The 26,589-nt window shown below is 45.5% G+C and overlaps 1 gene segment (V, D, J or C); it reads right to left on the reverse strand.

Annotated features, from left to right (window-relative positions):
- LOC125345382 overlaps nucleotides 1-26,589 on the reverse strand; it is a 79,317-nt gene that overhangs the window by 51,957 nt on the left and 771 nt on the right.

Genomic DNA, 26,589 nt, shown 5'->3' on the forward strand with positions numbered 1-26,589 from the left:
CTCCCTGGTTATACTTATCACCAGGAATTTTATTTGTTTTCTGAGGCTATTGTGACTGGCTATTTTCTTGATTTCTTTCTTAGTATGTTACTGGTACATGAGAAGAAGCTGATTTTAATGCTGATTTACTTTGTTGTACTTTGCAGCATGTACTTATCATATCCAAAGGTTTTGTTGGGATCTTGGTGGTCTTTCAATAGAGCGCCCCCTTCAGCAATGAAGGTAATTTAACATCACCTATCCCATCTGCACTTCTTTAATTTACTTCTCTTACCCTATTGCTTTGGCTAAGAATTCAATCACTTGATGAAGGGAGCAAAGACTAGATACTCTTTTTTCCTTTCTGAAACCAGACTTTCCTGCCTCTCTCTTCCCATGCGTGGGGCCCTCCCTGGATTCCCTGTGTGCCTAGTGCCCCCTGCTGGTGCTCAATGCCTCTACAGGAAGGTCTGTGTGATCTCAAGCAGAAGCTCCTCATGGCACTCAGCTGCAGGGAAACCTGGTCTGGACAACTCTCTGGAAATGGTGTCTCAGGTTTGTGAGACCTGCAGTGGGAAGTACCATCTGGATAACATGTGTTCCTCAACCAACCCAGCCCCTTTTCTGGGTGCTGGCAAAGATATTACCAACCTAAGTTCTACACATGTGAGCAACCTGACACTTTCATTTGGCACACTGTTATATTTTCAATAACACGATGATCTCCAGTTCCACTGTTTTCCTGCAAATGACACGCTTGCATTCTCCTTTATGGCTTAGTACTCCACCAGGTATGCATCATTCTTTGTCATCCTTTGCTTGGCACATAGGCAGATTACAGAATACTGTCACTGGGGCCAGTACCTTGAAAAGTATGAGTATAAAGGTATTGAGGTAGTCAGAGGGCTTGGTCTTTGTCTTTATACCCAGAAGGGGTGTAGTGGAATCTTGTGGTAGTCCATTTTTAATATATCAAGAAGCACTGTACTATTTTCCATAGTTCATAGACTAATATGTATAGTCACCTCTACTGTACCTGAGGCATTGTGGCCCCTCCTCTGTCTTCCCACCAATATGCATTGCATTTCTTTTTGTTCTCCTTTGTTTGTGCAACATAGCCATTGTGGTGGGGGCAAAATGGGATGCCCATGTAGTTTCGAATTACATTATTTGATGGATACAGATCTTGAGGATTAGTCTTATACATTCCTTTATTCATGTGTGTTTCTTTATTATAAGTGCCTATTAAGTTTACTGGATAACATTGTTTATATTAATTTTTATTTTGTTTAATATTTATCTCTTTAAACATCCTGGATAGTAATCCCTTGTTGTTTGGTAACATACCAAAATTTTTCCATTTATCACATCTGTTTCTTCCCATGCAGATTTTACTTTCATATAATCCTATTTGAAAATTCATGCTATTATTTCTGGGGCTACCTGTGTCCTATAATTTTCCTTCCCTGTGCACAGCCCTTGCATGATTCTCTGCCTCTCCTCCCACCAGGTCCACTGCCCAGTGACAAATCTGGGGAAATCAGCATCATCTCTGTTAGCATTTCCCCTGCTTTAGGTCCTCAGCTCCTCCCATTAGCCCCCAGATCCACCCATACCTAAACTCCCTGCCCTAGAACTATAATGGGCCACTCCTACTCACCATTAAGACCTGCCTACTTCCTCTTTAGCCCCAGAGAGAAGCTGCCACCTGGATAAGGTGCAGCCGCCATGTTGCTCCCTCTCCCGTGGGAGATATGGCCCCACTAATAAATCTCCTTATGAACCTGTTAGGTTTTTTAAAGTAGGTAGCCGGTAAAAGAGAACGCCACGCGGTATTCAGGCAGGAGAGAAAGTTTATTACCGAACTGCTGGCCTGTGGCAGAGATGATCCATGGCCAGAGAGAAGGGAGAGAGGGAGAGAGGGAGAGAGAGAGAGGGAGAGGGAGAGGGAGAGGGGGAGGGGGAGGGGGAGCGGGAGAGGGAGAGGGAGAGGGAGAGGGGGAGGGGGGAGGGGGAGGGGAGGGGGAGGGGGAGAGGGAGAGGGAGAGGGAGAGGGAGAGGGAGAGGGAGAGGGAGAGGGAGAGGGAGAGGGAGAGGGAGAGGAGAGCGAGAGGGAGAGAGGGAGAGAGAGAGAGAGAGAGAGAGAGAGAGAACGACCCCCACCCAGACCTGCCTTATATGAAAGGCAGGGGCAGGGGGTGTGGCCAGGTGGATTAGGGTGTGACCTCAGGGAAAGGGGAGGTAATTGCCTCCAGGTCTGCAGGTTACCCAGGTAACTGGGTGGAGACTTAATGAGGTGGGCGCATCAGCATGGAGCCCTCAGGGTGAGGACCTAACAGAACCTTTTTCTCCTGTCTGTGACTATCTCCACATGGTCTCCTGGGATGGGGACATATGCTTTCAAATTCCCTTTTCTATCTCCTCATCAACATGACTGGATAAGGACAAAATGTGAGAGCCTAAAACCCAATCAGTATTGAAAATATATGAAGAAAGATATTTCTAGTAGCATATTCTTCACCTGGAAAACAGCACAAACATAAAACAGTGACTCTTAAGGATCACAACTGGAAACTGTCAGGTCCTCTCCCAGAGGAGAGGCCTGTGCAGATGCCCTCCACCTGATTGTATCCACCGGTTACCTAGGTAACCTGCTTACCTGGAGGCAGCTGCCTTGCCCTTCCCTGAGGTCACATCCTGGCCACACCTCCTCATCCCTGCCCTACATAAGCCATCATCTCCAATGGCCATTCTGGTGTGACATTTCCCAGCACTGCCATTTTCTCATTCTCCATACTCTGTGTCCAGCTGAAGCCTTTAGACCACAGTGCTGCTGTCTTCTTGGAAAGCATGCAGGGGATCAGCGTGCCAGCTCCTGAGGGAGGATTAATTCAGTATAGACTCTGCTGTGTCTTTATTCTGAGAGCAATGTTTACTCCTCAAAAATTAGTGCTTGCTGCAGTCTATTTCTCTCCCATTCAAGGACTAGACCTGTCAACATTTCCTTGAAAATACTGTGAAGATGAGCAAAAGTCCCTTTCCTACCTTTCCCACTCTAAATTTATACCCCACAGCCCCAGGCGGCCTGCAGCTAGCACTCCTGTCTAGTGCAGGAGAACCAGCTTCTCTGTAAGAGTTTCTGACACCTTCCGGATGTGGTTTCCACACTGTGCCTTGCACAATAATACACAGCCGTGTCCTCGACCTTCAGGCTGCTCATCTGCAGATATGCTGTGCTGACAGAGGCGTCCAGGGAGAAGACAGCCCGTCCTTTGAAGCCCTCAGCATATGTTGGATTTCCATTGTTAGTGTTGATCCATCCCATCCACTGCAGGCCACTTCCTGGCTCCTGCCTTATCCAGTTCATACCATAGCTAGTAAAAGTGTATCCAGAAGCCTTGCAGGAGACCCTCACAACCTCTCCAGGCTTCTTTAGCTCAGGTCCAGATTGCACCAGCTACACCTGGGAGAAGGAACCTGTGGAGAAGACACAAGGAAGTTAGGGGCCCAGAAGCTGCCTCAGTGTCCTCTGCAGCCCTTGCCTCTAGGTCCTTACCTGTGGCAGCTGCCAGCAGGAAAAGGAGCCTCCATGTCCACTCCATGGTGTGGGGATTTGGACTGAGTGTCTCTGTGAGACAGCTGGGCAGGCCCTTGCTGTGTGTGTCAGAGGAGCCTCAGCTTTCTGCTCTGTGGTCCCTTGGAGATTTGCATATGGCTCTGCCCCTAAACACCTGCTGTGCTAATCTAGTCCATGGATATCCTGATGCCTTCCACCCCTGCTCCTGATCCCATCCCAGCAGAAATGCAAATGGCTTCTCTGGTGTGTATAAGTTCCAGGTGTTCTCATGAGTTCCAGTGTGTCCTGCCTGATGCCAGCTGTATGAACCTGATGGTAGGACCCAGTCATCCCCAGAATCACCGTCACCCAGAACTCTCAGCACACCAGGGCCCCCATTGATGGCTTTCCACAAGTCATGAGTGGAGGAGTGAGAGCATGAGAGTCAGAACAGATGAAGATAATTCCATTCTTGAGAAAACTTACAATTTTCCCCTTGGTGAGTAATGTGCACTCTATATTTCAGATGAATCTGTGCTGTCAGTGTTAGGAAAAAATACCGAGAAGCACTGTAAGGTCCCTTAGTTTAGTAGCATTTTAATCCAATGTGGGTGTGGGTACCCTCCTCTGCCTCCTCCTTCTCTGTCACTTGTGTTTCTTTGTCATGTGAGCCACCATGTTGGAAGTGACACCATGCACAGGGAGCAGAGGCCAGCAGGAGGTGCTGGTGATAGGGAGGGAGGAAGCTGTCACCTTTTCAAAGACCAGGACTCCAAATGTGAGCTTCCCCTGAGCTCCTGGTAAAGGCCCTGTGTCCTCAGAATCATGTTGACCAAAAAGAAAACGAAGAGTAAGTTGTGTGAATATATCATTACTATTTTTAGTACTAATTGAACAGAGAAGCTAATTTTACCAGACAATATGTCCACCCTGGAGCCATGCTTGGGACTCTGGTTATTAATGTTTGTTAATGAGTAGTTATCATACAAAGAGGTTTTGTTGTAATATTTTCACAGAATCCTATAGTCTGCCTTCATCATACTTACCTATTATCCTTCCTTATTTGCCCCTTCCTCTCTTCCACCCCCTATTAATAGGTGGCACTATTCTATTTTTATTCATACATATTGTAAGGTCCATCCCTGGAAGGCTCCATGTAGAAGCCCCCACCTCATTAAGTCTCCACCCAGTACCTGGGTAACCAGCAGACTGGAGGCAGTTACCTCCCCTTTCCCTGTGGTCACATCCTAATCCACCTGGCCACACCCCGTGCCCCTGCCCTAGATTAGGCAGGGCTGGGTGGGGGTGGGTCCTTCTTGCCCTTCTCTCTGGCCATGGATCATCTTGGCCACAGGCCAGCAGTTTGGTAATAAACTTTCCCTCCTGCCCGAATACCACGTGGCGTTCTCCTTTACCAGCTACCTACTTTGAAAAACCTAACCTAACACATATAATGTATTTTTCCTTTTTAGTTGACAGTCCTTGGGCTTTGCACTCGCATCTGGGGCTGTTCTTGAGCTTGAGCTTCAGTCGAGTGCTCTATCTCTTGAGAGACGGCTTCCTTTCTGATCTTTGGTGGTGAGTCAGATAAGATTCTCATTGCGTTTCCTTCTCCAGCTAGCTCTGGGCCGCAGTCCTCGGATCTCAGCCTCCTGAATACCTAGGACTCCAGGTGCGATCCACTGGCCCTTTCTGTTGAATTTCCAACATTGGGGGAGTCTTAAAAGGACCTACGTTTCAGTGCCAGAGCAAGAGACCCCCGGGTCAGAAGAGCGCCTGCGCGGCTGCCCTCGTGGGAGGCGGAGGTCGGGGCGGAACCCCGGCCTGCACTGCTCTTTGGCTCTGACCTCGGTCCTGGGAACTCTGTGCCCCCAGGGAACCCCACGACCTTCCAACCCCACGGCAGCCTCCTCTTCTGCTCCCCAGGAGACACTCGGCTCTTAGGGAAGGGGAATGAAGGCTTTTAGGACCCCCGGCATGACCCGGGGCTGTTCTCTCAGCGGTCAGAGGCTCGCAGGGGACGCTACACGCACAGGTGTTTCCTAGAGCAGCGGTTACAGGCAGGGGAAGCCGAGGCCGCCCCGAGGAGGCCCGCGGGTCCATGCCCTGAGCATGCGCAGCCGCCCTGCCCTGCCCTGCCGCAGTGTGTCCGTGCGCCACCTGCTGGTGGTCAGCGGCCCTGCGGGTGTGGAAGCCCAGGGGCTCCCGTGGACAAGCACCCAGTGCCCTCTGCTGCCATGGAGCTCTGCGGTGTGGACACCTGGGCCCTGCCGTCTCTCCGAGAGGCCAGTGTGGCTTTGGAAGTCTGGATTGCATTTTGTGACTTCAGTGTCTCCTGTCCAGTGCAGCCCCTTCCCGGGAGTCAGTGAAGCAAATGCCAGGGGCACCACTGGTTCTGATGGAGCCCGAGGCCCTACAAGGAGAATGGAATCTTCTAGGCTTTCACAGACTCGATGCTGACTCTGCAGCCACATCCGGGACCGGACACCCACGGACAAGGAGAATCACGTCTGTGGGTCACCTGCAGTCACAGTCTCTCCCGAGTCACACGTGTGGCCCTGGGCAGCCGCCAGCAGGCCCAGAGCACCCAGCAGACCCCCTCCTAGACCTCACCTTGCCTTCCCAGGAGTTCTCGGTGTGTGACGGGACTGCGAGCGCCCACGGGGCGAGATGGACATTTTATCTTAGAGGTGGAAGGCACATTTACACGCGAGTCCTGTCGGTAGAGGTGCAGAGGCACCGAGCTTCGTCTCTCTCCCACAAGGCCTGCTGGGACTCGCTTCTCCTCAACGCTCATCGGGTGCAATTCTGGCGTGCAGCAGCGTTTCACCCTCAAAACACTGAATGGTTTATTTATTACAATGCACCAGTTTTAAAGAATCTGTATGTCTTAACATATTCCTAAGAAAAAATACTACCGTGCATGATAATGTTCCCTTCATGTAATATGAAAATAATAAGCATACTTTTTCTATTTTGAATCCAACAATAAGAAGATTATTTTTACTTTCAGGAAATATTGTGGTTTATTTACACCCTTGGGTGGGTGGATCACGTCCCAGATAAAGGCTTGTTTGCTTTTCTGGGTAGGAGGAAGAGGAAAGGCATTCACAGCTGAAGTGAGCCAAACAATTGGAAACCTCTCCGCAGGTCCCATGCAGGTGCTCTCCTGTCAGGTGCGTGCAAGCCATTCCCAGCTTCTCCTCTGGGAAATATAATTAAGTTCATCCAAACATACGGATAGCCACTTCCATTGTATCTGGAGAGCTGTCTTCAATTCATAGTCTAGGTTCACATTGTTCCCCACTCTCCAGGAAAAGGAAGGAAGACATTAGGCTATCTTAACTTGAGGCACTTGAAAATGTATATTTAATACAAACTAATATTTCAGCACTCGTCCAGTATGAAACTGGATGGTGGATGTAAAGTTTGCCATAAGACTTTCTAAGAATGATGCCTTTCAGACGAATTGGGCAACATTCTTATTTGTCCCAAGAAGGAATCCATCTTGTCCTACACAAACTCAGTCACTATAGAGATAATGGGACTTCACATGACATGAAATCACAGACTGTCAAGTGCAACAAGTTTCCATGACCATCAGTTTCACTCATTTTCCTCAGATACGCCCAGCACCATGACCCCAGATAGGGTCACAGGGACTGTGGGAGATGGTGGTACATTGATGTGGGTCCAATTACTGTAAAACATTCATGACACAGGGAAGGCCAGGGGGACTGTGGGAGGTGGTCATACATAGATGTCAGCCTGTGAACTGTAACACATTTGAGACACACATAGGATAACGGGGACTCTGGGAAGTACTGGTATACAGATGTCAGTCCATGAACTGCAACATACATACCAAGTCTGTGGAAGTTGGTGGTACATGGATGTAGGTCCATGAATCTTACACATTCACAACACAGGTATGGTTACCAGGACTGTTAGGGGATTGTGGGAAGTTGGGGTACATTCATGTAACTCCATGTACTGTAACTCATCTATGACCCCAGTCATGGGGACTGTGGCAGATTGGGGTACATGGATGTTGGTCCATGAACCATACCATATTTATGACACTGGTAAGGTCAGTGTCTTGGCACATCAATGGTGGTCCAGGAACTGTAACTCCTTTATGACCCCAGACAAGGTCATGGGGACTGTGGGAGCTTGGAGTACATCCATGTAGGTCCATATACTCTAATACATGTATATACATGTATATATATAATAATAGGTTTATATAATATATGTATGACCCCACAGCAGGCTCTTGGAACTTGGAAAAGCTATGCATGGGTAAGCATGGGATTCTGGTTGAATCTCTGACATAGCCTCTGGATGATGTCATGAACATCAACTGGTGTGTAAATCCTGCTAAATAAAAGTGACATGGACTTTGAACTTATTTCACAAGAATTACACTTAGACTCAATATGAGATGAATGTTCCATGTTCTATCAGCGTAGGTTCTCTAATGGTAGAAATATTTCAAAGAGTAAGGAGGGAGCTGAATTGAAACAACAAAATCTACTTAAACTCATGGAGATGGAATTACACCCTACTGAATTTTTGAGTGGGTCATAGAAAATATAAGAGAGGGAATTAAGATGTCCCAAGAATCTAACGAAAATGTAAAGCAAACATATTAGAACCTCTGGGATACGTCAAATGTAGTTTTAAGAGGAAAATTCTTAGCTATGAACATAAATCACCTCCAAACTGAAATATTTCAAATTTATGCCTTAAAGATTCAAGTCCTTGAGAAACAAGAGCAAGTTAAATTAGACAAATAGGGAGGATGAAATGTAAGGACTAGGGCAGAACTGAATGAATTAGGTACTGAAGAATCTCCACATGAAACAAATCAGTAAAACAAAAACATTGCTTCTTTGAAAAGATAGGTAAAAATTGATTAGTCCTTAACCATTATGACTAAATGGAGAAAGAAAGCAGCTAAAAAAATCAGAGGTTAAAATGGACAAGTCATGACAAACACAAAGAAAATCCAGAAGACTGAGGAAATATTTCCCATCCTTTTCTCAAATAAACTAGAAAAATCTAATGGAAATGGATGCATTCATAAATAATTTCAACCACCATACTTGAGCAAAAGGATATAAAAGATTTAATATCTCTATAACAAGCAATAAAATGGAGATGCTATTTAAGGACCTCCCTACAAACTGGAGCCCAGAATCCGAGGGAATGTGTGGATTTGGATTTCACATGTCAAGTTTACAAGATCTTGAAGACATCAATATTCATCAAAATTTTCCATGGAAGAGAAAGGGAAGAGACACTACTGAATGTGTTCTATGAAGCTGGCATTACACTCATCCCCAAACTGGAGAGACAACAAAATAAGAGAATTGTAGACCAATCTTTCTGATGAACATCAATACAAAAATCCTCAATAAAATACTTGCTAAGAGAATTCAAAACTAATCAATAGGATTGTATGTAAACCGTGATTAAATGGATTTCGTTCCAGATATACAAGTCTGGATCAGGACAGTAAAATAAATAAATGGAATGCACTATATAAAAATAATCAAGAAAAAAAATGATTATTTTGATGCAGAAAAATCCCTCAACAAACTCCAGCCTCCTTTTAGGCTAAAAGCACTGAAGACTCAGGCTCAGCTGACTGGGAAACATGTTCACATGACTGTTAGGTGGGAAGTGTTTGCACTGACTGTATAGCTGGAAACTCCCCTTGCTCTCTGCATTTTCTGAGGATGGTGACTGGGAGTGGAAGCCTTCCCATACACTCAGAGTGGACTCAGGTTTGCAGCCCCTTTGTTCTATTAATTATCTGTATTTTCTGGTCAAGAGCTCAGGGAATCGTCCTTCTCCTCACAGCCCTGAGGTGGCTGCCTTCCCCTCAGGGTTCCTGACACACTCAGGATGTGGGTGTGCACACTGTGCCTCGCACAGTAATACACGGCCGAGTCGTCAGCTGTCAGGCTGCTCAGCTCCATGTAGGCAGTGCTGGAGGAGGTGTCTGCAGTCAGGGAGGCCTTGCCCTCGAACTTTGGAGCATATTCGGTCTCACCATCTGCAGGGTCAATCCGTCCAATCCACTCAAGCCCCTGTCCTGACTTCTGCCTCACCCAGTGCATGTAGTAGCTGGTAAAGGTGTATCCAGAAGCCCTGCAGGACAACTTGGCCGAGTCTCCAGGCCTCCTCACTTCAGCCCCAGGCTGCTCCAGCTGCACCTGGGAGTGGACACCTGGGGACAAGGTAGACTGCATGAATTCTCCAGTTAGGGTCTGGACCCTCCGAACCTGGTCCTGGGCAGCCACGTACCTGTAGCTGCTGCCACCAAGACGAGGAAGCTCCAGTTCAGATTCATGGTGGGCTCTGTGAGCCGGGTGTGCGTGTTCAGGAGAGGAGACTGTAGGCTTCTCTGGGAAGAGCCCTGTCTATATTGACCCCAGCAGACACTGCTTATTTTCATATTCATGAAGCAGGGTACTTGTTAGCTCAAGACTTGAACCAGCTTGAGAGGGGAGAGGGAGTGAGGCTTTGATACACAGGCCTGTGTGTGACCAAACTGAAGATGGGAATCCAGGGGAATTGTTTGCTGATGGACTCAGGCTTTCTACAGCCTCTCTCAGGAATTTGTGCTTAAATATGGTTGAATCTCATTCACATTTCACAAAACAGGATTTTGTACGTTATTCAGAGACTCCATAATTGTGCACAGGGCTCAAGTTTTCCCATTGATTCTGGTTGATCTGCTCAATATACCTACTACAGTCTGAGCACCACCCTCTGCCTCGCACTCAGCCCAGGCCTCTGACAAAGGTCCAGGCTTTGCAGCTGAGCTGGGTGGGTCCTGACCCCCTGGAGTCCAGCCTGCCCTGCAGGGAAGCCCCTGTGTCTGCTCACAGGGCATTTCCTCAGAATCCCCAACCCAACTGCAGTGGCTTTACCCTGCCCATAGCCAGCTCCTTCAGAGAGGCCGCAGCTACTCACTGCTTCTCTGGGAGCAGCGACTTGCTCTCACTAACCAAACTGTTGTGCAGGGAGACACCAAACAAAGAATGTCTTCACAAGGGAGCCTCCCCTTGAGTCTGCCAGGGCTTCCAGAGAAGCTGGTAGAGCAGAGGAGGTGGTGAGGGACACTCTTGTCTCCTTTAGGCTCGTCAGGATGAGGATCACAGCAGACAGCTGTGTGTGCAGGCAGCTGTGGCTCAAGCCTGCTCACCTCCACCTTTCATGAACTGTGGATAGATGCAGGGTGAGGCTGGTGATTTCTCCTCATCCTGCACCTGTACTTTACAGGGCCCCTCACTTGCCCTCCCTGAACGGTGACTTGTTTGGTCAGAAGAACAGAGGTAAATGTGATGCACACAGGGACCTGGGCAGGGCCTGCACTGGGTGTTCTGTTCTTACAGGACCTAGGAACCCTGTGGGTTCCATGCAGGATTAGGCCTTCCTGCTTTGCCTCTCAATGCAACAGGCCGCTGCAGCCTGTACCAAGGCCTTAAGCATGGAAGGTTCTGAGGAACCCACAAACTAGCCAGGTGATGGTTTCACAGGGCTAAGCTGAAACAGGCTCAGATGTGAGTTCCTTCACAGGTTTCCCAGGTGATGGATTGAGCACAGGTTCTTCATAGAATCTGGGGATGATTGTATTGGTTGTGGCTCAGTCCAGGCTGCTTATGGAAGTTTCTCCTTGGGGAAGGAAGCTGTACTTCACATGTGCAGGTGGCTCCGCTGCAGGACTGACTTATTTTCAGTTCTCCAGACTCCACCACAGAAAACTTTCAGGAAATCAGGTGGAGTCCAGGACACAGATCAGCATCCCCATGAGAAAGACTGAGACTGCCCTCTGCAGCTGGGCTTCAAGTCAGCTGAATAGAACCTGGGCACAAGAGCAAGGCCAGCATCTTCCACTCTGCTAGAGTCCTTGCTATTCAATCCCCTGCACCCCCTCCCTCAGGAGAGTGAATGTGGTCCCACATGAAGGACAGCAGAGGGAATATGGAAGCCTCCCTTTCCAGCCCAGTGATCACAGTGTGTGTGTGTGGTGACATGTATAAATATATATATTCCCTTCTATCCCAGTGAATAAAGTGTGTGTGCATTGTGAATTTGAATATATATATATGCACAGTCACAAACAATATTAATACAAGCTTCTGCTTTATATTTAGATGCAATTATATAAATAATAAACTTTAGTATATACACATATTTGTACACGCATACATATATGCACCAATATACACACATAATATGGACATGCATTTGTGCATACATAAACTAATATGTGTTAATATATGCACATTTGTGTGTATTTACATGTATATCACAATATTGACTGAAATCAGTTATTATTCATTGATCATTTTCCAATTTGAATATTCTGCCATTTTGAGGCACTGTCTTTGTGTTGTTATGTCACTTAGTGAAGAATAAAATGACTTTGGTAGAAAATCTTTCTTGAATTCTAAGCGTCCTGAGTGACTAATGTTTCATGTTTGGGTTTGTACCGTGTTACTAGGTAGGAATTTTTGTTCATTGTTGGGAAAATGGAGGAGAATGGGAAAGGAACAGGCCATACTGCATCATCAACAGGTAAGGACTGTTTCTTGCCAGAGAGAGGCACAGACCTTCCCACAGGTTTGGAGTTTGTGGGAGGGGGTGAATTTGGGATCAGGCTTATACGAGGTCTGAGCAAGGAGGCAGAGGTTAATGAAAAAGCTTCCAGGTCTACGAAGCTTGGGGCTTTTCCACTGGGCCCTCAAAGGACTGTTTACAGCTGGGCTTAGGTGAATTACCCTGCCTGCATCTCAAAGTAGGTCAGTGTATACCTGGGATTATGGCAGGCGCCTGTATGGACCTGGGACAATAGGGTTGGGTCAATCCTTCATATATGACACCCCAGTTTGTTCACATAGACTCAGGGCCTCACAACATGTATGCTTGTCAAGCAGGAGCTCTGTAGCACTGAGCCATGAGTCAAGCTCTGTTTGTACTGGTTGTTTTGCGATGGGTTTGGGACTTTTCCCAGGCACGCATCTGAACTGTGGTCATCTTATCTGAATCTTCCCACCATAGCTGGTGACAGGTGTCATAGAGACCCCATGCTCTGCTTCTTCCTCTGAGATGGAGTCTCACGAACTTTCTGCCTGAGCTGGCCTGGACGGCAGAGCTCCCAAACTTAGCATCCCATAATCCCAACCTTAACTCTGGTTGAGAAGGCATCTTGTGAGTTATGTTTGGCTGGGCAGGTCTGCAACTATGATCCTTGCAATCTCTGCCTCTAGAGTAGCTATCGTTATAGATGTGATCCACAGGCACAGGGCCCTAGCATTTGAAAGTACCAGTTCATGCTTTTCCTGTAGAAATCTGAGATTTTGTATAAAAACAAGCTGTGTCCCCAGACCCAGTATGGGAGAAAATGTTGAACTTGAAACTTTGCAGAGCTGGAGGGAGACTCCTAGTGAACGAAAGCCCTGAACGGAGTAGACCAGTGATTAGCTTTCAGGTTCACTCAGCTGCGTTCTCAGAGGTCTTAATTCTTTTCACTACTAGAATGAGTTAGATTTATAAAATCATTTTTTACTGCCTTGGTACAAAGCCTCTCATGAGACTTGGCAATGAAGTTTCACACAGGATGATTTTCAAGGCAACATTCCTACTTGGAACCCAGGAATTCTTCTTGCTTTAAAATTGTGTTGTTTTAAAGATCCACCAGATAACTCCTGCTCTGACAGCCCAGCTGCTGGATCCTGGGATTGGGGCTGAGCTGCTGTGAGGGGTGGAGGAGCAGAGAGCAGCTCCATCCCCACAGTATAGGTCAGCAATATGGACACCTCCTGTGATCTCTGTTCTAATGAGCAAAACCTTGAGGGTCCAGCACGACTCTGTATGACTTTTAGAGCAGAGAACTACTCGATTCCCACATTGCCACCATTGCTACATGGTCCTCCTAATTCCACATTGAAGCCAGGGAACACCTGTTTGAACGCATCTCCAACTACACACAGACACCTCTGTGACATGTCACACTTGAGAATGTGGGGGATCAAAGACTCAGTCCTCCTGCCACTGACACCTTTGGACAAAGCAATCCCAGCAAATCCATGTCTGAGAGCACTGTTAATCTTGTTATCTATACTCTGTGCTCTGACTGAAGAGCAATTGTCACTCACATTAAAACCTTGTTTTTATATATTTTCCCCCTAAATTTTTTAAAAAACACTTTCAGTTTCTTATATGTCACTTATACAGCAAAGGTGGTTTTATTCTTCTTTTTCTAATTGTCAAAGTATTGTACAAAGGGGTTAAGTTTCATATGTAAGGCAGTGAGTACATTTCTTATCAAACTTGTTATCTCCTCCCTTGTTTTTCTTCTACCTTCCTCCACCCCCAATTCCCATCATCCCACGTTGCACATTTGGATTATAGCACATTGTCTTGTAAGTAGTGCTGTTGCATTGGTTAGTCTTTTACCCTTTGTTTCTCCATTTTGATGTTCCCCTTCCCTTCCCTAGTTCTGATAACCACACATACAATACCCAGAGCACGAAAATCAGTTACAGTGGCATTAAGGCTAGAACTATGGGGAAGAAAGACAAAAGAAAAAGGCATAATTTCACATGGTAAGTTGAAAACAAAAACAGAGATAAATCCACTTATTTCCAAAACTTGGATTTCATTTTGCTCAATATCGTCTTTATGTTCACATGCACATAGCTATTGAGCTATTGTGGTCTTCTCCTAGGCATATCCTAGACATGTACTAATTTTTACCAATGAGGGAAACCATAGAGTCTATGCTTCTGTCTGGCTTAGTATGCTTCTGTAGGTCTTCACTTAGTATGATTTTTTTCCAAGTCTTTCCATTTCCTTATGAATGGGGCAATGTCATTCTTTCTGATAGAAGCATAGAAGCATATGTACCACATTTTCTTGATCCATTCATCTACTGAGGGGGTATCTGGGCTGGTAACTTTAGTGTGATCTTGCTTGTAATCCTTTGGATAAATACCCAAAGCGGTATTGATGGGTCATAGGGGAGCTCTATGTTTAGCCCTTTGAAGAACCTCCACACTGCTTTCCAGAGTGGTGGAAAAAATTTACACTCCTGCCTACAGTGTAGTAGGGCTCCCTTTTGGCCACAGCCTGAATACCTAGGATCACATGTATGAGCCATGAACACCTGTCTACAATGATAGAAAATATGAAAACCTGATGTGCGTTCTTGACTAATATTCAGCATCGATATTTTAGCACTTGGTAGGCAATGAAAATGAGATTCTGCGTACTTGTGATTTTAATATTTATATCAAGTCAGCTAGACACACAGGAGGTGACTCAAGCCACACCTTCCAAATAGCCCTGTGTCTTGGAGAATGGAGTCAGCTCACATCCTGATGAAGTCAGTGCTGGCCTCTGCACAGACTGTTCCAGTTATCAAGACAAGACACACAGAGCTGACTGCTAGGTTTCAACGTCTGTGCAGAGCCTGCCTGCTGTCGTCACTCTGTCTCTATGGCAACAGCAGCTATTGTAGACCCATGCACAGGTGCCAGGGTCCACACACCAACTAGTTCTGAATGGGAAGTGGTCAAATGCCCATTGGACGCAGTATGTATGTGTGTTTCTGCACGCATGTGTGCGTGTAATTGTTTCAAGCCACATTACTGATGTATAGCTTCAATATATAAAATTACTGTGAAGAGGCACATCTTCATGAATGTTGACTAGTTTTAGGATTTGTATCAGATTCTCACTCTCAGCTTTATTGGCATCGGGTGGGTGATCCTGTGCTGAGGTCCTGAAATGACGTAGGAAGCTGGCAATAGTGATGGCCTCTTTAATCTAGATCCAGGAAGAAAACCCCTTCTGCACTGTGACAGTGAGAATATCAACGCAGTGTAAGATATCCCCTGAAGAGGAAAGGTCTGAGGTATATGATCCCAACGTCAACAGAGCATACACAGGCCAGTCCCCAAGACACTGCTGAGTGAACTAAGACTAGAAGAGAGGACAGGGAGTGGAGGTTGGAGAGATGCATCCATTCCATCACATGTGTATAAGTGTGATATTCTATGTCATTATATGGGAAGCATAATTGAAAACTCAGCCATCATTATTATGATGAAAGAACCTATTCTGAGAGGGGAAAGGGCAGCCAACCTTGACTTAAGAAGAGAAAAGCAATGTGATGCAAAGGCAGGAATGATCTCTGGAATCACTGCTCATGGAGGGGATGGGGGTAATGACCCACACTTCAGAGAGTGAGGTTCTCACACTGCCCAGCACCCTGGCCTGGGAGGCCCTCTGCTTTCCGTGTCTCCAGCTCCCCCTGCTGGAGCTGAGCACCCCAGAGTTTGGGTCTGTATCTCACTGAATTTCACTCCCAGTCACCCATGGCTGTGTCCTCCTCTTCCAGGCTGCTCAGTCACAAAAACACCTGGTTCTTGCAGGTGTTGCTGCTGATGCTGCATTGTTTTAAGACCTGGATTGTGCTCTGTGCTTCCTCTACTCCAGATAGCACCAAACCACTCAAGACCCCTTCCTGGAGGTTGAGGGACCCAGTTCACACCACAGCTTGTTATAGAGACTGAGACAGGGGGCTGGGAATACGGCCTAGTGGTAGAGTGCTTGCCTCACATACATGAAGCCCTGGTTCAATTACTCAGCACCACATATATAGAAAAAACCAGAAGTGGCGCTGTGGCTCAAGTGGTAGAGTGCTAGCCCTGAATAAAAAGAAGCCAGGGACAGTGCTCAGGCCCGAATCCAAGCCACAGGACTGGCAAACAAACAAACAAAAAAACCCCCACAAAGTTAGAGACTGAGACAGAGCAGGTGATCAACTGAGTCTGTGAGGACTTCATCCAGCCAGGTCCTGATTCCTGCAGCTGCCCCTGTGACAGGACTCCTGCGGACAAGGAAAGTGGTCATCAGACACATCACAAACCCATGTCCAGGCCTGTCTTCATGCACAGCAGGAACTGCACCTGGCAGAGGAGCAGCGCCAAGATTCTGTAGTCTGTGATGATCCTGCACAAGGGCGACCAGGACTCCTCAGCTGTCCGGCTTCATCCTGAGGCTTGCATCTGCAGTGACTGTTGGAGGGGGGGGTCCCTGAAGAGAGAAGTGGAGCAGGTTTGGACCCTAGTTCATTATTCTTCTTGGTGGTACAATCTTCATGAGGTGGGACCCAGCAGAAGCAAGGAATGAACTGCTCGTGTGACCTTTCATGGGTTACTGAGGTCCAGCCAGTTCCTGAGATTCATCCATACTCCTCTCCTCTTATTCCTGTGAAAAAGAGTTAGCTTCTTTGAAATGGCCTTCATCATCTTACCAATGATATCTCCTTTACCTGAGGTTGACAAGTGCTGTTTTCTGGTCCAATTGCAACTTTTACAAATCTTCCCATTCGTTCCATTGCTCAATTTCTCACTGTAAATCTGGCTAAAAGTAGCGGTAAATACTCAGCCCAGTTCCTGAGTGGTGTGTTTCCTCAGGCCAGATAAACTAGTCCATCGTCTTTCAATTCAGCCTCACACAGCATCTAAGTGCAGTGGCAACACAGAGACAGGTTCTTTCTCACAATGGAGCAGTGGTGACCTCCAGACCAATTCCCCGTGGAATCACCACTGCTATGAGAACCCTTCATCATAGTCTTACTCCCCACCTTCCTATCAATGTCATGGTCTTCTAAAACTGTGGAGGATTCACCACTAACCTCTGCTCACACATCTAAAATTTCCCCTGATCTACTTCTCAAAACTTAGAACCCAGTCACCAGGTAAAGCCCCAGTCCCAGTTTTCCCATGTTTGTTATCTTTCTACCATGTCACAGTGACTTTTAAGAGCTCCTTATCTCAAGCAAGTTCTGCCCTCATGGATTCTGGTGAAGGAAACTTGGACTCTATTCTCATAATATTTACAAAACCTGAACTTGAAATATATGAGTGACTTAGATACAAGAGTTGAATTAATAAAACTAACAGAGGAAAACACAGTGGAAGTGATCTTGATAGTATTCGTGGCAAGAAATTCAGTTCCAGAACTCCAAAGGGGCAAGGAAGAAAGCCAGATTACACAAATGAGAGTGCATCAACTCACAAATTGCATAGCCAAGATGAGAATGAATGAAGTGAAGAGACACCACACAGATTCAGAGACAGCATTTGCAAATCATGAGTCTGGTTAGGAGGATATATCCAGATATAGAAGGAACTCAACTCAATCTAAAGAAAACAAAACAAAAATGGCCAGAGAACATCAATAGATATTTCCCAAAGAACACAGGTGGCTAAATGATATATGGCAATGCTCCAGCTCTTTATCAGCGGTATGAATTAAATCAATAACAAGAAGCCAAGTGCAGTGGTCCGTGTCTGTAATCTTAGATAGATACTCATGAAGCTTAAGTCTGGAGGATTAAAGTTTATGATCAGCCCAGGCATAAAATTTTGCTAGACTCCACTTCTATAATAACCAGGAAATCACAGAACTGAAGGTGTGTCTCTAGATTTTTGGTGCCAGCTCAACACAAGCAAGGTAACAAAATTTAAAATCTAGTCTAACAAAAAAACTTTAAAAAAGACCAATTAGAATAGCTATTATAGCAAAAACAAGAGATGACAAGTGATGGTGAGGATGTGCAGAAGGGTAACTCGTATTCGCTGTTGGACAGAGTAGAAATAAGAACAGTCATCGTGGAATCCTGTATGGAGAATCCTGAAGAAACAGAAATTTCAGTAATCAGAAATGCCACCAACACCAGTGGAGTCGAGGTAGTTATAACCAAAGTGCTCAAGTAGGAAGACACGTATAAGGTGGCGTGGTTCATTCATACCATGGAATATTTAGATGACCTTGAATATAAAGAAATGATGCTCTTTGAAACAACATGGATAACACTCAGGACATTAGCTACATGGGACAACCCAGAGCTGGTAAAGTTCTGCATTGTTTCCTTACATGTGGAATGTGGAAAAGTGTGCATTCTAGAAGTAGAAAGTAGACTAGGGGTGTATAGAGGCTATGGGCAAAATGAGAGATGTTAATTTAAAAAGAGTGCTAATTCTTATTTTCACAGGATGACCTGCTGTACAGAAAACTGGCCACAGTCAGAAATGATGTAGTTCAGATGGAAAATTTGTTTAATCAGTAGATATTAGATGATCAAAGTGAATAGTAATAAAGGAATTGAGATAGACTTGGTACTAACTAGCTTGATGCATTCATCCCTAAAGGGGTACATAAATGATTGATTTCATGATATACAAACACTGTATTAGTTGCCATTTAACTTTTTTGAAATATTAAATGTGAAATACTGACCATATTCTGAAGAGAAAATTCAATGTGGACCTGGATTGCACCTGTTTGTGACTGATCTTCAAGATGATAAATCAACACAGTCATGTTAGTTATGTTAACATATTTGTGAAGCTTTGAGATTATTGCCATACTAGAAGAAATAAGAGTTTTCCAGAAGATCCTGCAAGAGCAACTGGTTCCTGAATACTGCCATATTCCTGTACATCTCTTTCACTGTGGTGCATTTCCATAGTGTGATAGCCCTTTCCTGTCTCATAAGGGTTTGAGGTAGGCAGCTCCCCAGCCAACTTGTGTATTACTAAGCAGGACAAAGCATCAAGCATCACACTGGGTATAGAAGACATGTTTAATGCACCAACCTTGATCTACGCTCCCTAGCATGGAGAATTCAGGCAGTGACCACCCATTCCCTATTTTTCCAGACAGGATGACCAGTTCTGCTTTTAACTTGTCAATACTTGTCTTACAATGTTAAGTACCCCATCCTCTTGTCTCTGCAGGGTTACATAGAGCTTCTGGCACAGTGAGAGGAGTTCAATAGAGCTCCCTGCACACTAAGAAGAGTTCCACAGAGCTGGGATGAGAATCTCTATAGAATTTGTACCAGTGAAATATCCATGTTAGCTCATTATTTACCTATATATATAATATATTGTATATTGTGTAAATAATATATACACATGAATACACACAACTATCTATATGTGTCTATATAATTGAACCTTGTAAGATGATGATTCATATACGTTATATAGCTTATTATCTTTAGTTTATATTCATTAGCTTCACTTTGGCAATTGCCTCACAATGTTGATATGTTTACTGAAACATTGTTCTGTAATGCTAAACATACAATATTTTAAATTTAAGTTTATTTTATTAAGGTAAACTTTAAGCCAGCATTAGAACTATAGAAACTTGTTGGAGAGCATCTCTACAAACCTCCAAGTAAATCAAACATTTCTATGAAGCAGTGGCCATGGCTGCCCCTCTTGCCTCTGTCAACATCGTGCTCAGTGTGGCTCCAGCATCCTGGACCCTGCAGTCAAAACCCATCCAATCTGCAGGGCCTTCAGAAGACAGAAGAGCCTCACACATCGTTCCTAAAGAGTTTCCTGGTGGAAATGAGAACTGCATCTTCTCTTCAAATAGACAGGAGAGTCATCAAGAATGGAAAAGTCTCCATGGGTTGAGCATTTGCTTCATTTACCAGAGAATCCATGACAATACAATGATGGATCTGGCATGGGGAGAGGGAGAAGACCTGTTGAGGCAAGTGTGATGTACATGCAAATGTGTGCAAGGCATAAAACACTTTACTTTTTATACTAATGAGATGAGGATGGAAGTAAGTAGGAATTCTAACTTTTAGAGAAGGGAGGAGAGGGTGGCAGAGAACCATCAGTAGTGAGAGAAGAGAGGACCTGGGGCTCTGGGACAGAGGGTCACCTGGGTAACGACCTTCGTGTACCAGGACTCATTTTCAGGGTGATTCACCATGATGCATCCTCAAGGACATGGCTCACAGTCACCTGGCCACTCTCCACAGACTTGACAGCACAAGGATGTGGCCCATCTTCCCGCTGGGTGACTCCATGGCAGTCTGTGCATAGCAAGGTCAGCTCTCACTCCACTTCACATTCTGTCCTGTCAGTCTTACCGACAAGTCCATAATGTCCATTTTCATTTCCTAACCCATCCTTGAAGGAGGGCAACTGGAGGTTGTGTACAATGGAGCCCAAGCAGACGCATCAACTTTCTCCAGATGATGAGCCACACTTGGTCCTCAGGAAGATGTGTCAGGTAGTGTGCTTTAGTCCACAGGGACACAAGCAGCATTTTCTGGTTGAACACACGTGAAACACACATGAACACACATGAGGTGTGAACATTAGTATTATCCAGCAAGAAGAGAAATCTGCTGCTAGGACAGGAGTGGATCAGGCCTGAGTCTGAGGTCCTGGTCCCTGTGGAAGAGCAGGGTGGCCTGGGACCTGTCACGTTTTATGCATCCCTGAGTCTGCTCTGCCCTGCTCCTTCTCACAGCACGAATCCCAAAGTCTGTCCTCATCAGGAAAACCCTCTGAGTCTCTGTCCTGAACGTGCTGGGAGAGAACCCACTGAAGAACCCTGAGCTCTCTCAGGTCCTGGTTGTGGTGACTGTGGCAGAGTCATTTCTGCCCTGAACGTGACCCTGTGCTTTACTCCTATTGTAAGGTATCCTATCTATCTTCTCAAAGAAGGCAAGCCCAGCCTTTTGCATTCAGTGGCATCCTGGTTCAGCAGAGACATAAGTCTAGAGGCTCCTGGGACCACTATGAGATGGGGAGGGAGCCAGGCACCAGGAGACATCTCCTCCCTCTGCCCTGCAGCTGACCCAGGGCCCAGCGCCCCCTGCTGGCCCAGAGTCCCTGCTGAGAGGTTTGTGTCTGGGCTCACACTGAGCTCCTTGCACTGTGTCTCTTGCACAGTAATACACAGCGGTGTCCTCGGTTCTCAGGCTGTTCATTTGCAGATTCAGCATGTTTTTATTGTTGTCTCTGGAGATGGTGAATCTTCCCTTCACAGACTCTGTGTAGTATGTGCTACCACCATTTGGATCAATTCGTGCAATCCACTCCAGTCCTTTCCCTGGAGCTTGTCGGATCCAGTGCATCCAGTAACTACTGAAGGTGAATCCAGAGGCTGCACAGGAGAGTTTCAGGGACCCTCCAGGCTGCACCAAGCCTCCGCCAGACTCCACCAGCTGCACCTCACACTGGACACCTGCAAACACAAGGAATCCTGGTCAGAAATGGCCAAACGCTCTTGCTCCCACTCGTGTCTATTTTCACATGGAGTATCTTTTGTTCCCCATTAATTACCTTTTAAAAGAGCAACAAGGAAAACCCAGTGCAGTCCCAGCTCCATGGTGAATGGCCTGTGTTCAGCCTGATCACTGAATGGGTTCACCTGGAATCCAGGACTGACGCCTCTCTCAGACCTTCAGGCTCAGGGCTGGCTGGTTTTACTGAGGAGAACAAGGCCCTATTTGCATGTCTTCTACTATATAGCAAGACCTGGGCTGGAAGTTTCAGCATTGGTAGTGCCAAGGTCAGATGTGAGAGTCCTGAGGGACATTGCTGCAAAGATGATCTCCCAGAAAATATATATCTAATTGCATCCATGTGCCTTGTTATACAGAGTCATCCTACTTTGATCTATATATTACAATTACCTCCCTTCTGTAGATGTGAATGTGTAAGAAGATTCCCACATATTAGCATGACCTGGATAGAAGATTTCATGTTTTATCATTTGTTCCTCTCTCTCAGTGCCCTCTGGTTCATATCTTGTGTAGAGTGAACCTGGCTGTTGCTGTGTCCAGGACCCCCTTCCTCTAATGGGAGTAGGCGAGGTGTGACACACTGCAGTGTTTGCTGAGAGAAGACATAGAGAATCCAAGTTCATGCCGACACATGCTGACACGTCTGCATTTCTCATGTCATTATATACATGCCTGTCACTTCCTCTAATCAGCTCTACTGCTCATTGTTAACAATACTTAACTGATACAATACTTAACTGATAAATACTTAACTGAGTACAAATACTTAAGATGTACCTCACAGTTACAAAGTATGCATTTGGTGTGCATTAATATGTGGAAAATTACACAATGTCTGTACAAGTCTTTTCCCAATTCATCAGTGGATTTTCCAACACGTGAGTGTTGAGGATTCCTCTCACATTCTGGATACACAAATGTAGTTGGGTATGTGATTTCCCAATATTTCTTCTATTTGAAAGCTGGTCACTTACTTATTTGATTGTCACTTGAGCAGAAAATAAAATGTCAAAATTTGATGAGTTCCAACTTACATCTTTAATTGATCCTGATACAAGATCGAAATTATTGGTTGACTATTCCATGTGCTCCAAGGTCCACATAGAAGTCACCATTTTCCTGTGCCTTCACAGAAGACCTGATCTGTCACTGGTGTATATGAGTGTAGATGCAGGGTAGACACAGAGAGGAAACACAGAGAGGAGAACTGGTAGAGGAGGAGCAGAGGCAGGGTGGACACAGAGGAGCACAGGTGGAAGTAACCCTCTGCTCCAGTTCCTGGGGCTGAGCCTGAGCCCTGTATGTCCTGATCGCCCCCTGCAGCCCAGAACACATTTACAGGCAGGTTTGTGTCTGGGCTGGCACTGAAGTCCATTCACTGTGTCTTGCACAGTAATACACGGCGGTGTCCTCTGCTTTCAGGCTGCTCATTTGCAGGTACAGCATGTTCTTGGAGTTGTCTCTGGAGATGGTGAAGCGGCCCTTCACAGACTCTGCATATTTTTGTTGACTTCCATCATACCATATAACTGCCACCCACTCCAGCCCCTTCCCTGGAGCCTGGCGGATCCAGTGCATGTCATAGCTACTGAAGGTGAATACGGAGGCTGCACAGGAGAGTCTCAGGGACCCCCCAGGCGGCACCAAGCCTCCCCCAGACTCCACCAGCTGCACCTCACACTGGACACCTGCAAACACAGAGAATTCTAGTCAGAAAATGTCACATGTATTCACTATTTCTCCTACTCATGTCGATTTGCACACTTGATATCTCTTATTCCCGATAAATTACCTTTTAAGAGAACAACAAGGAAAACCCAGCACAGACCCAGCTCCATGGTGAGTTGTCTGTGGCAGTTACTGGATGGGATCCAGCTCACAGAGCTTCAGGTCAGGGATGGGCTGGTTTTCATGAGCAGAGGGACGACCTATTTGCATGTCCTTGGCTATAAAGCAAGGTCTCAGGTTGAAATCTTAGGAGCTCAGTGTACACAGAGATGCAAGTGGAAAACAGAGGTTTTTTTTTTTTTACACAAGTAGATAAACTATGAAACATACAAGGCTAGCATAATGTGTCACTAAAGAATTGGCTTCAAGACTAACCACTGATTGCATAGAAACTTCTTTAAGGCCGGCACCTAGTAACTCACCTACCTTTAGTCAAGATTGCTAAACTGTTTGGTTTCTAAAAAATATTTTTTTTATTATTTTTAACTATCTTTGTAGCACTACAAAGGAGTTGCCATTTAATAAAGCTGTTTAACGAATACATTGAGGCTTGATCAATGTCACACCATTTTACATTTTTATCCACCCTTCCAAAACCACCCCTCCCCTCACTTTTTTTAATTTTTAGGATATGTATTATTTTGTTTTCCATTTAACAAAGCAGTTTATGTATATAGTGCATGTTGATCCTTGTCATCCCGTCAACATCGTTACTTCCCTTTGACCCATCCCTCACCATATTTTTCTCAATTTTGTGATATTCAGTGTATTCTTGCCTGAGTTCTCCCACTTTTCCCCTTCATTCTTCTAACATTGTCACTTCCCCTCACTTGTAGGTACCCATTTCCTGGTACTTATTTTGCTGGTGTTTGACTTAGTCTTTGTAAAGAATTACACTACTTGATCTCTCCATAGAATCTATCATATATGTTTTTCCTCTCTTAGTGTGTACCTCCCTTCTCCTTTTCAACCTCCAACTTTTCCTCATCCAGATCCTGAGAGTTTGTTTCTATAGAGAGAAAGGCTGTAGCTTTCTCACATCATGCCTGGTCTTCCACGGAGAATGAATCTTCCCTGTAGTCTAGTATTCTCAGTGAAGTGTAGAATTTACTCTTCTCCTGCTGACTTCTGACCCCCCAGAAATCTCCTTTTCAGCTCTACTCCTTGCCTGGAGGTTCTCCTCAATGGAAGAGGACCATGGCCCAAGAGGGGACATTGCTGTGGACAGAAACAAGCTTGGTTCATGCATGGGGAGGAGCCTGCAAGTGTGTTGTGTCTAGCAGAGCACAAGACCAAATGAAAAGAATATTGTAGTTTCACTGACAAAAACAATATTTCTAGATACATGCCACTGGAATGTGAGATAATAATATTAAAAAAGGAGCAGGTGGTAAAAGTGAGCATGAAATCATTTTTGAGACACAGATGCTTGGTGTAGTATGTGAGGGTATTTTCTTACTATGAAAAGTAACTGAGATAATCAAAGCTTTACTTGGGCTCCTGGATTCATAGTTAGCTCTGTATGACCAAGCAGACTCATGGCTTTAATCCTTCAGTGTTGTGTCTAATGTCAAAAACAGGAAACACATGGTGTAGAAATACCCATCCCCTTCATAATTAGAGAGCAAAAGAGAAGGAGAAACACACAGGGACACACACACACACCGGCACACAGAGACAGCGAGAGGTCAATTGAATGGCACAAGCCAGTGACATGAGACTATTAGCTGGGCCACACCTTTAAAAGTTTCACAATCTGTGCTGGGGATATGGCCTAATGGCAAGAGCGCTTGCCTTATATACTTGAAGCCCTGGGTTCGATTCCCCAGCACCACATATACAGAAAATGGCCAGAAGTGGCACTGTGACTCAAGTGGCAGAGTACTAGCCTTGAGCAAAGAGAAGCCAGGGACAGTGCTCAGGCCCTGAATCCAAGGCCCAGGACTGCCCCCCCCCCAAAAAGTTTCACAATCTTGACACAAATTGGAGACAGCTCTTCTAACACATGGTACCTTGAGGAACATTTATGGTATATACGTGGCATATGCACACATATGTGCACACATTCCCATACATACACTTGCACATTCTCACACAGGCCCACATTTCTACACATGCACACACACAGCTATAGACACTTACACACAAATCATATATACATATTTGTGTATCCTTTGTTCATCAAGTGCTTCGGAATTGCCCACTGGTGTCTCTGCAGCATGGGGTGGACTATTAGCGTCATTTTTCTGGGAAGCAGAGATAACCTGAGCATTTTTCTCTTATTGTACATGGTGGGTCTGCTCTTATTCCACTCACATTGTGAGAAACCTGTAAGTCAGGAAGGTCACCCACCCTAGACTCCGGTTCTCCACTACCACTTTGACCCATCTTCCTCAATTTGTCTCTGAAGAGCCATTTTCTCCAGGTCTTTTCCTGAAGTCAGACTTGCCATTGAGCTGGTGCAGCCTGGCTTTTTAATGGCACAGAACAGGAAATAGCCCCCAGAAGAACCATGTGGTATATTAAAATCTAAACATTAAGTAATGTGGGAAGGAGGCTTAGTCACCCATTAAAATAACTTACCTGTAAGTCCCTTGCCCTTAATCCAAGGCTACTTAGAAAAAGGCCCAGTTGGCCAACCTCCCATGTGACAAAGGAGGGCAAGACGTGGAAGTGGAATCAGGAGGCAGGAGAGTGTGTGAGTGTTTTCAGAAACAGCTTTAAGTGCTTTCCAATGAATATTAGTTAAATTTGTTATTGAAGTTTCCTTCATTGCTCTGAATATGGGTTGGAAGGCAGTTTAAACACCAAATGGGGTTATTTCCTCACACTGAGTTACCTCATTATGTTTTTGCCCCATCTGATCACCACAAATGATGATTTTGCTCTCCTCCTCCCAAGTAGCTCGGGTTCCAGGCATGAGTCACCATACCAGGCCTTTTTGCTTTTGTCCACAGAATGAATTCCAACTCTATGAGTCCTGTAATCTTTGTCCCGAGTCTCATGGAATCACCAAGGTCCCCGGAGTTTCTTCAGGATCCAGTATGGGTTACCATTGCAGAGCCATTGTTGCTTCCCAAGTGATCTGTGTCTCATTTTGAACAGTCATAGCAAAAGATCAGAGACCTCACGGAGGACGCACCGGAGTATGCCAGGGGCTGTGTCTGCT

This window comes from Perognathus longimembris, unplaced genomic scaffold, assembly GCF_023159225.1.
Source record: "Perognathus longimembris pacificus isolate PPM17 unplaced genomic scaffold, ASM2315922v1 HiC_scaffold_5537, whole genome shotgun sequence".
Taxonomy (NCBI): domain Eukaryota; kingdom Metazoa; phylum Chordata; class Mammalia; order Rodentia; family Heteromyidae; genus Perognathus; species Perognathus longimembris.